Source organism: Pteropus alecto, unplaced genomic scaffold (genome assembly GCF_000325575.1).
Source record: "Pteropus alecto unplaced genomic scaffold, ASM32557v1 scaffold71, whole genome shotgun sequence".
Taxonomy (NCBI): domain Eukaryota; kingdom Metazoa; phylum Chordata; class Mammalia; order Chiroptera; family Pteropodidae; genus Pteropus; species Pteropus alecto.
In genome coordinates this window covers 8,828,545-8,837,054 of record NW_006433024.1, presented here as the reverse complement: position 1 = coordinate 8,837,054, position 8,510 = coordinate 8,828,545, and the positions used below count along the sequence as shown (strand labels likewise).

At 32.2% G+C, this 8,510-nt stretch overlaps 1 protein-coding gene across 1 annotated transcript in view; it reads left to right on the top strand.

Moving 5' to 3' along the window:
- DCDC1 (doublecortin domain containing 1) overlaps nt 1-8,510 on the top strand; it is a 370,803-nt gene that overhangs the window by 387 nt on the left and 361,906 nt on the right. The gene's annotated exons all lie outside the window — the stretch shown is intronic.

Genomic DNA, 8,510 nt, shown 5'->3' with positions numbered 1-8,510 from the left:
GGTAGGGGGGTTAAGGGGGGTGGTGGTGAACTGATTTCTCTATTGTCCCAATACTTCCCTTAGAATGTTCTCTTTTGAAAATTAAGGAGATTGAAACCTAAGCCAAGTAAAGTTTTTCTTTTCAGTTTTAATTTTAATTTTTTTTTCTAGAAAGGTTGTTCAGCCTTTTTTCTTTTAGATAATAGCAACCGGCTAAAAAAATAAAAAATTTCAAAGCCTTTTCACATTTACTATCTCGCTTCACTTTCATTACAACCCAGTGAGGCAAGTAAAACAGGTGTTATTATTACCACTTTGTAATTGAGGAAACAAACCAAGGATTAACTCCAGATAGCTAATGGGAGAGCAGTAGAACAGGGCTCTTAGCAAGTCTACTTATTCCCGGGGCAGCCATGCTATCTTTGAAGCTTAAAGAAAAAGCAGAATATATTGCTCCAATTTGAGGTAGTTGCTTGGCACCTTAAATGAGCACTGTTAGTTTTTCTGTTAGATTTTCCCCTCTTCCTTCTCCTTTTATTTTTTTCTCTTCAGTTCTGTTGTTCCCTTTTATTGTCCTTTCTCTGTGCTGCTTACCTTACATTGAGCTCTCTTCCTTGCTCTGTATCCTGAGGTGAAAACTGCATCTTATTTCTTGGCAGCATGATTTAATTTCACCCGGATATGTTAAAGTTGTTTTGTTGTTGTTATTGTTTAGACTTGCTTTCCTTCTTTTTTATCTTCTACCAAATCTCAGCTCAAGAAGCAGTCAAGATAAACCTAAACACAGTAAATGAAATATTTTGATATGGTCAATTATTTTATGATGGTATGAATTATAAAGAATAACTAAATGACGCAGGAAAGTTAACAGATCTAAAGTGAAAAGTATAGATTAGGTTCTCCATAGATTTTTGTCATGTTTAAAAGTAGGCACAAAGAGCATTATACTAAGTCAAAGGATCTGGTTTTAGTCGTGGTTCCAAATTGCCTTCTGTGTAGGCCCTAAGGAAATACCTAAAGTGACAGGATTAAGTGTTGTTCTGAATATCTTCCAATAAAGTACTATCAGAATGAAACTCCCTCAAACTTTTCTAACCCTCAAACAAACTTCCACTTTCACTGCTTAGTCCTTCCTCATATAGTTACACTCAGGTCTTCGAGTTTTTACATAAACGGCACTTTGTCTTGGTTTATGATCCATTAGGGAATTGTCTTATCTATTTTATTCCTTTTTAACCAAATTTTGAAAAGTATAATCACAGTACCTCAATTTTCTCAATTCACTTTCTTTCTCTCTTTTTCTTTCTTTCTTTCTTTCTTTCTTTCTTTCTTTCTTTCTTTCTTTCTCTCTCTCTCTCTCTCTCTCTCTCTCTCTCTCTCTTTCTTTCTTTCTTTCTTTCTTTCTTTCTTTCTTGTTTCTATTTATTAATTTATCTATGTTTGTAAAGTAAGAGATACACATTCCTCCCCCAGCAAATCCCAAGTGTTCTGTCATTTCATCTCAACATTATTTTGCATTTCTAAAGTATACTTTAGTTTGCAACTTTTTCTTTCATCTCCATAATGTCATTTTTCTGCCAAAATGATCAATAATTCATTGATGTTATCTAATATCTGGTCCTTATTTACATTTCCCTGGTTGTCTCAGAAATGTCTTTTTATGGTTGGTTTCCTTGAGTCAGGATCCAAACAAAGTCTACACACTGTATTTAGTTGTACCGTCTCTTAAATATCTTTTAAGTTGTAGCAGTCGCACTTCTCCACTACTAATTTGTTTTTTTCTTCTTTTCCTGCCATTGACTTCTTGAAAAACTAAGCCAGCTGTCTTACAATCTAAATTTGCATTTATTCCAGAACAAATTTCTTAAAACACTTTTTACATGAATTCCCTACTCGTTCATCTTCCTTTATTTATTTTCACTTCCTAGAACAGTTCTGTCCAAAAGAAATATAAGCCACAAATGCAAACCACATATGTGATTTTAAATTTTCCACTAGCCATGTTAGGAAAATAAAAAGAAACAGGTGGAATGAATTTTAATAGTATATCTTATTTAATCGAGTAAACCAGAGTATGATCATTTCAAAATGAAATCAGTATAAAAATTATTAATGAGATATAGTACATTCTTTTTTCATATTAAGTCTTCAAAGCTAGTGTGCATTTTACTTGTACAGTGAGTGCATCTCAATTTGGACTAGCCACATATCCATGCTCAATAGCCACATCTAACTAGTGACTACTATATTGAATCAGGCAGGTCTAGAAGGTAAAGTCCTAACTCCTTAATCTGGCATTCAATTCCTCCCCAGTATGGCCCTTACTTTTTCCAGCCTCATCACCTATTACCTCCATACATGAAGCATTTAAACCATTGGACCATTTCTTGGTACTTCAGCCATTATTGAGTTCAGATAGTTCCCCTTGCTTATAATACCCTAACTCTTCCTCCTGTTTTTATCCCTCCTTTAAAATGTATCTCTTCAATCAAGCCTTTTATGATGGCCCAGTCCTTAGAAATTCCCTATTCCTCTCAACTTTCATAAGTCCTGTGTGTACTTCTCATTTGTACTCATCCTATACCATAGGGTATCACTATACACTTTAAATGCATATTCCGATTCTCTAATTAGATTGTAAGATCTATGAGGGCAGGAACTCAGAAACTAAGCACCAGCTATCTTGCCACATTCTTTGGAGTTCTAATGTGTGTCTGTAATAGTTTTGTTTCTTACTATCTTATTTTAAGGTAATTTATCCATTTTATGTAAAACCAATATAGCAGATATCTAAACTCTGTTAGTGTAATTGTTAAGAGCATGAATGCTGGAATCAGACTACATAGGTTTGAATCCAAACTCTGTCTCTTACTGATTATGTGAACAGTTTAAATTAATTAATCTCTATACCTTGGTTTCTTCCTCTGTAAAATAGGAAAAATAATGATATCTCTCATAGCTTATTGTGAGGATTAAATGAAATAATAGTGCCTGACAGTATGTAAGTACTCAGTAAAGATTAGCTATTATTATTATTATTGAGAGTGAAATACTCGTTTTGATATTCATAGTAGTATTTTAGGAATTTCCAAATAGAGCAAATAAAAACCACAAACTATTGAATTGGAAAATGAAAGCAAATCCAAATGTTTGTTGAACTATAATTTAGTTTTCAGAATAAATTAAAAGCGTAGACAAAAACCTCTTAATTCCTATGTCATCAGCATCTCATATAAGCAAGGTAGACATATATTGAATATTTAATTTCCAGATGATCACGTACTATATCTATAGATAGCTATAGATATAGCTATAGCAGGTTTTTAAGACCCTTGGTTGTACTAATAGCAAAAAAAAAATCAAATTCTTACTCAGTTTATCATTTTAGTACTTGCCTGTTCGTAAACTAATGGAATGTTCCCCGCTCATTAAGAAATTCTGAATTTGAGATCATATTAGTAAATTATGCTTAATGATGAATATTACAATATACTTCTGCTAATATCTTCTTATCCTAGGATTATATTTACTTGGCTTTTTCTTCTGGTTTCCTCTCCAATTCTTCTTTAATTTCCTTGATCTTATTTATCTCTGAATTTTTAAGATTTTTCATATTAGTGACCTAAGCTGTATTTAAGTACCATAAAATATTACAGTTATGTTCTAAAATTAAATGATTGGCCCTTCAGCAACTTAGAATCTTTTGGGAAGATAGAAAAACCACCAAGCGTTAGCTAATGATGAGATAATACAAACACACACAGGCACACACAATGATACAGTGCATATATAGCTTTCATTTACTTATTCATTCAATCAACAAATATTTATCGAGTGTTTAGTACATGTCCCGCATTCTGTTACAAGAGGCACAAGGCAGAATTTGGCTCTAGCCCTCTTAAAAGCTTAGAGTTTATCTGGTTAGACAGACAATTAAAACAAGCAACTGAAATAACTGTGGAAGTACTATGCCAGAGGAAACACAGGGACTGTGACACTAACTTGTAGTTATAGCAATAGAATAAGGCAGATTACTTGAATGATTGAAATCCTTGAATCAAAATGAGGCTAATCCAGGAAGATGTATGGAACTGTTAAGTTTAATTTTTGATTGAGGGGAGAGATGAATGGCTGGAATTAGAGAAACTTCCTTTTTTCTTTTTTCTTTCTTTTTTCTTTTTGGCAGATAATCACAAAGCTTTAGATAATACTGAGAATCAGCTCTAATGAACAATCCTGCTTTATCTTTTAAAAATGGTTTTTCATTTTTGCATTTTTTTTCCCCTTGCTGATTGTCTTCACTTGATCTATTTTCTCTTTTGTCTTTGCAGCAGTAATCAGTGAACATTCGTTAAATTTGAGTAAGGCAATGCACTGAGCAAGAGAGATGAAGAGATAAATACTTTTTGTTGTCACACCTGTTGCTATGTTTGGTTTGTTTTTCAGTTGTGTCAGTGTTCTTTCAAGCTTGTTTCACACCTCGTAAAGGTCATTATCTTGCCTGAGATTTTTGTTTCTGTCTTCCTAACTTCTTCATGTCTGATGTTTTAATCTTTCTATGACCTATTGAAGATATTGTATGTTATCCATCTTATGTTTCTCTTTAGTAGTACCAACTTATTATTTCCTCTATTCACCTCTTTATCCCTCTCTGTTTGTTCTTATGACTACTCTGGCTTTCCTGTGAGCTTTCTAGTTACCTTGATGATCATTTCCAACTGTATAGAAATGATATGCATTTATAAGCTATTTTAAAAAGCATTCTCCAATTTAGTTTTTTAAACCTAGATTTTTTTTAAAGTTTATTTTATTTTTGTCATGTAATTGACTCACAGAAGAAAGGTTAATCTGAATGATCAAGGGGTGTTAATTTGTAGGTTAAAATGTGTTAAACAGTTGATATGAAGTCTGTTTAAGTCAATTAGAGAGTATAATGAAGATGTTTCCAGAGTGTTATGGAACCTTTTGAAGTTAGCTTGGAATTCACTCCTATGTATCAATGATGGCACCTGGCTAAACATGCTATTGCATTTAGGTTTATAAATTTGTGTATATTCCAATAGATATGAATAGGTCTATGAATTTAAAAGAAATTTCACTTTATTACTAAGGATTTTGTTTTGTCATAGGAAATAAATAACATGATTTAATTCATCATTAGCAAAATCAAAAACAATTAGTAACACTGTTATCTTTGTTACTCTATAATTTTTCTAAAATAAAATGCAACTAACTGAAATGTATAACTAACAAAACATTTCTGGGTTATTTGCTTGTTTATATGCATATTTGTCTTTCAAACTAGATTAATGTCTTTATTGTAGTTTATCGTAGTTTTTGTTTTTTTTAAAATACAATATGAAGTACCTTATATAGAAAGGTAGCATTGGTAAGATGTAAAATTTTGTGTGGACATTTAAATTTGCTTTTTTTTCGCTCTAAAATTATTTGAAGTAATATTATGAAACATTTTAGTATGGGTTAATGTCTGCAGACATTTCAAAATAGTTGATGTTATTATGCATAGTTTACTGTTTTGCTTAATTTCAGTAGTTGACTATAATATTTGTATAAAAATAGCATTGCAGCTTCAACAGTTCAAATCCACAGAGATGATCCACAGAGATGAGGGTAAAAATCAAATTTTAAAATATATTCTTCACTTAGAATCAGGGTTACTATCGCACTATTTTTTATTGAGTCAGTTTACTAGTAATAAACACATTTAGCATTTCAGCTTCTTGCAGACTTTCATTTTAATTATTTAGAGATTGATGAAAAACAGGTCTTATATGCTAAAGGGATTTCTGCAATGATGGATTAGATGCCAAAATAATGAAACCACACAGCTTAAATAATATACTGAAGAATAGATCTTTTCTGATGAATTTCCACAAAAATATAATATTTTAAAAATATTTTAAGCAATTCATAATAGTACTTTTTAATCTCCTGTAGAAGAACCATGAGTATAGTCTTTTGTAGCTCATTAGCAATTTCTTTAATGAGTTTTTTTGTGTGATAGATAAGGTAACAGACAAATGACAGATTGTTTGCCTTTAATGATTTCCCTGTTTCAAGCCCATTACAAAGCAATTAGAAATCTGACAGCATTTTCACTCTGCATTACTGATCATCTAAAGTGATGAGGAATGAGAGGTGATGAATATTAATTGTATATTTTCATATGATTATCATAAATTATTACCTTGTCTGAGGTGCTTCAGGTGAAGCAGGAGCATTAGAGAAAGACAGTCAGATATATTAATTTGAAAGACTATGATTTTTTTTATCTTTGTAGTGTAAATCCTATTCTGCAATGATAGTCTCTATGAATATTAAATTAATTTTGTATAGTTTCTACCTATATTTGGGGTAATTTAAATAAATTTTCTTATTTCAGTACAAAAAAAGGAAAAATTATTACATAGAACAATGTACATATATGTATTTAAGCTCAGAATTTAAAAAATCCAATTTAGAAAATGAGACAGTGAATTTTGTTGATATACATATATGTAATAATCAGATATAGTAATATAGAGAAAAATATACTTAGAAATAAAGCTTCCCTTAGTCTTAAGTTAAAGTCAGGTAATCCTGCAAAAGAAATAAGACAAAAAAGTTTAACCAGATGAAAAAGTAGATTTTTGTAAGTCTTTTGTAACAGTTCTTTTGGTCTTAGACCAAGGTTTATCCTGTTTCCTCAGTTTCTGACTTTTGAAAGATGAGGCTAAGCCTGTCATCAGATCTCAAGTGCTGTTGTTACTTGGTTCCCAGCCTTGGACTTAAAACAAAGACTGGTCCAGAAACTAGATAATAGTTTTCAGTATAGGGAGAATTGGCAAACTTAAAGCATTTGAAAATATTAGAAATATATTTGGTAAAGTTGTTTATATTTTAATATCTTTCTAATTTGTAGGTATTAGTTGGGAATCAATACATAATGAATTGAGTTCTATAGTCTAATGAGACTATCTTGCTTCAGTCTTGTCTTTTGACCTTTTTACTATGGCTTGCTTGTGGTATACCATGTCTTAGAGAGGCATGCCATCCTGGATCCATCTATATTTTTGAAGGTCATAATCTATATGATAATATGATTATAAATCAATAAAAATGGACTGTTTGCATGCTTCTTAGAAATCATTCTTCTTATTTTGTATTCAACTTTATGTATTCCCATTTATACATATTAAAAGTAAAATTGTCAGGTTCTCACAAATGAACTTTTTGCATTCTGGAAAGTTGTGGAGAGCCATCTGAAATTTATTACATATTTACTCAGGGAAAAGTCAGGTATCATAATGATAAAAGCAAATTATCAGTAAAGAGGGTCAAGACCTTAGCAGTTAGTAGCCCAATTTAATATTTTTACTGGGTAAGCTTTCTGAACGTTTTATTCTTTATGTGTGCTGACCTCCTAAGATTTTGTTCCACAGGCCCTCCATCTATAGAGTAGGTTCAGCTAGCATACTTTACAGAATCAAAATGGTGATTCCCAGTGATTCCCAGAATGGTGATTCACAACTCCTTTTCTTCTCTTTCTCCTTTTCCTCTCTTTCTACTTTTAACTTACCACCAACCAACATAGCTGGTTGACTTTTGGCCAAAGTCTCCACTTTTTCCTTGAGAGGAATTGGTTTAGAAATCGTACATATTTTTCCTATGGCGGAGAACAGCTACCTATACCTGAATTTATAGAAACCTGGGCTTTTCGACCTGCATCTTCTCTGATTACAAGGAGTCTCTGGAATGCATTCCATCTTAGACAGTGCATGATATAGAACAAATTACAAAAATGAGGACTAATGTTTATAATAAACACTTTCATACTTCTTATTTGATCCATAGAACAATCCTATATGGTAGACAAGGTGGATACGATTGTCATACACATAAGAGGATAAGACTGAGAAGGTACAGAGGCAAGATTCAAACTCAAGTCAGCTGACTCCACATCTTTTGCATTTTCTGTCACACTATCTTAGTTAGCTCCCCTATGTGAAAGCTCCAAATGGCTAAATTTTTAGAGACAGAAGATCTTTAAAGTTCTTCCATTCAGCCATTCCTCCATGCCCTTTATAGAGAGAGAAAATGAACCCACAAACGTTTAGTGTTTACCCTGGATCTGGCCCCAAACTGAGATCAGAACTCCAGAACTTCTTGGCCTAGTTCCAGTGGTTTTTCCATTACAGTTCACTTTATATGTCCTGAAGCTACAAGATTATTTGTTTTAGTTTATTTTTTCGGTTATTGAAATAAATTATTGATTATAGTCCTGCCTTGGTAAATATAAATATTCTCTCCTTATTCTTACTGCTTCTTAGTTATGAAATGAAGTCGGTTGTATCTGACAAAACTTTTTCATAATGTCCTTATCTCCACCAAAATATTCTGGACTGTCCTAAGGTAAGAGAGGGTGAAAAAGATGTTATGACTGTCTTGTGTTGAGAGAACAGAAAGGAAAGGGGCTTGGGGTAGTTAGTTACTTGCCCTAGTTTCCTTCTTGATGCCCAAATGGAAATAAT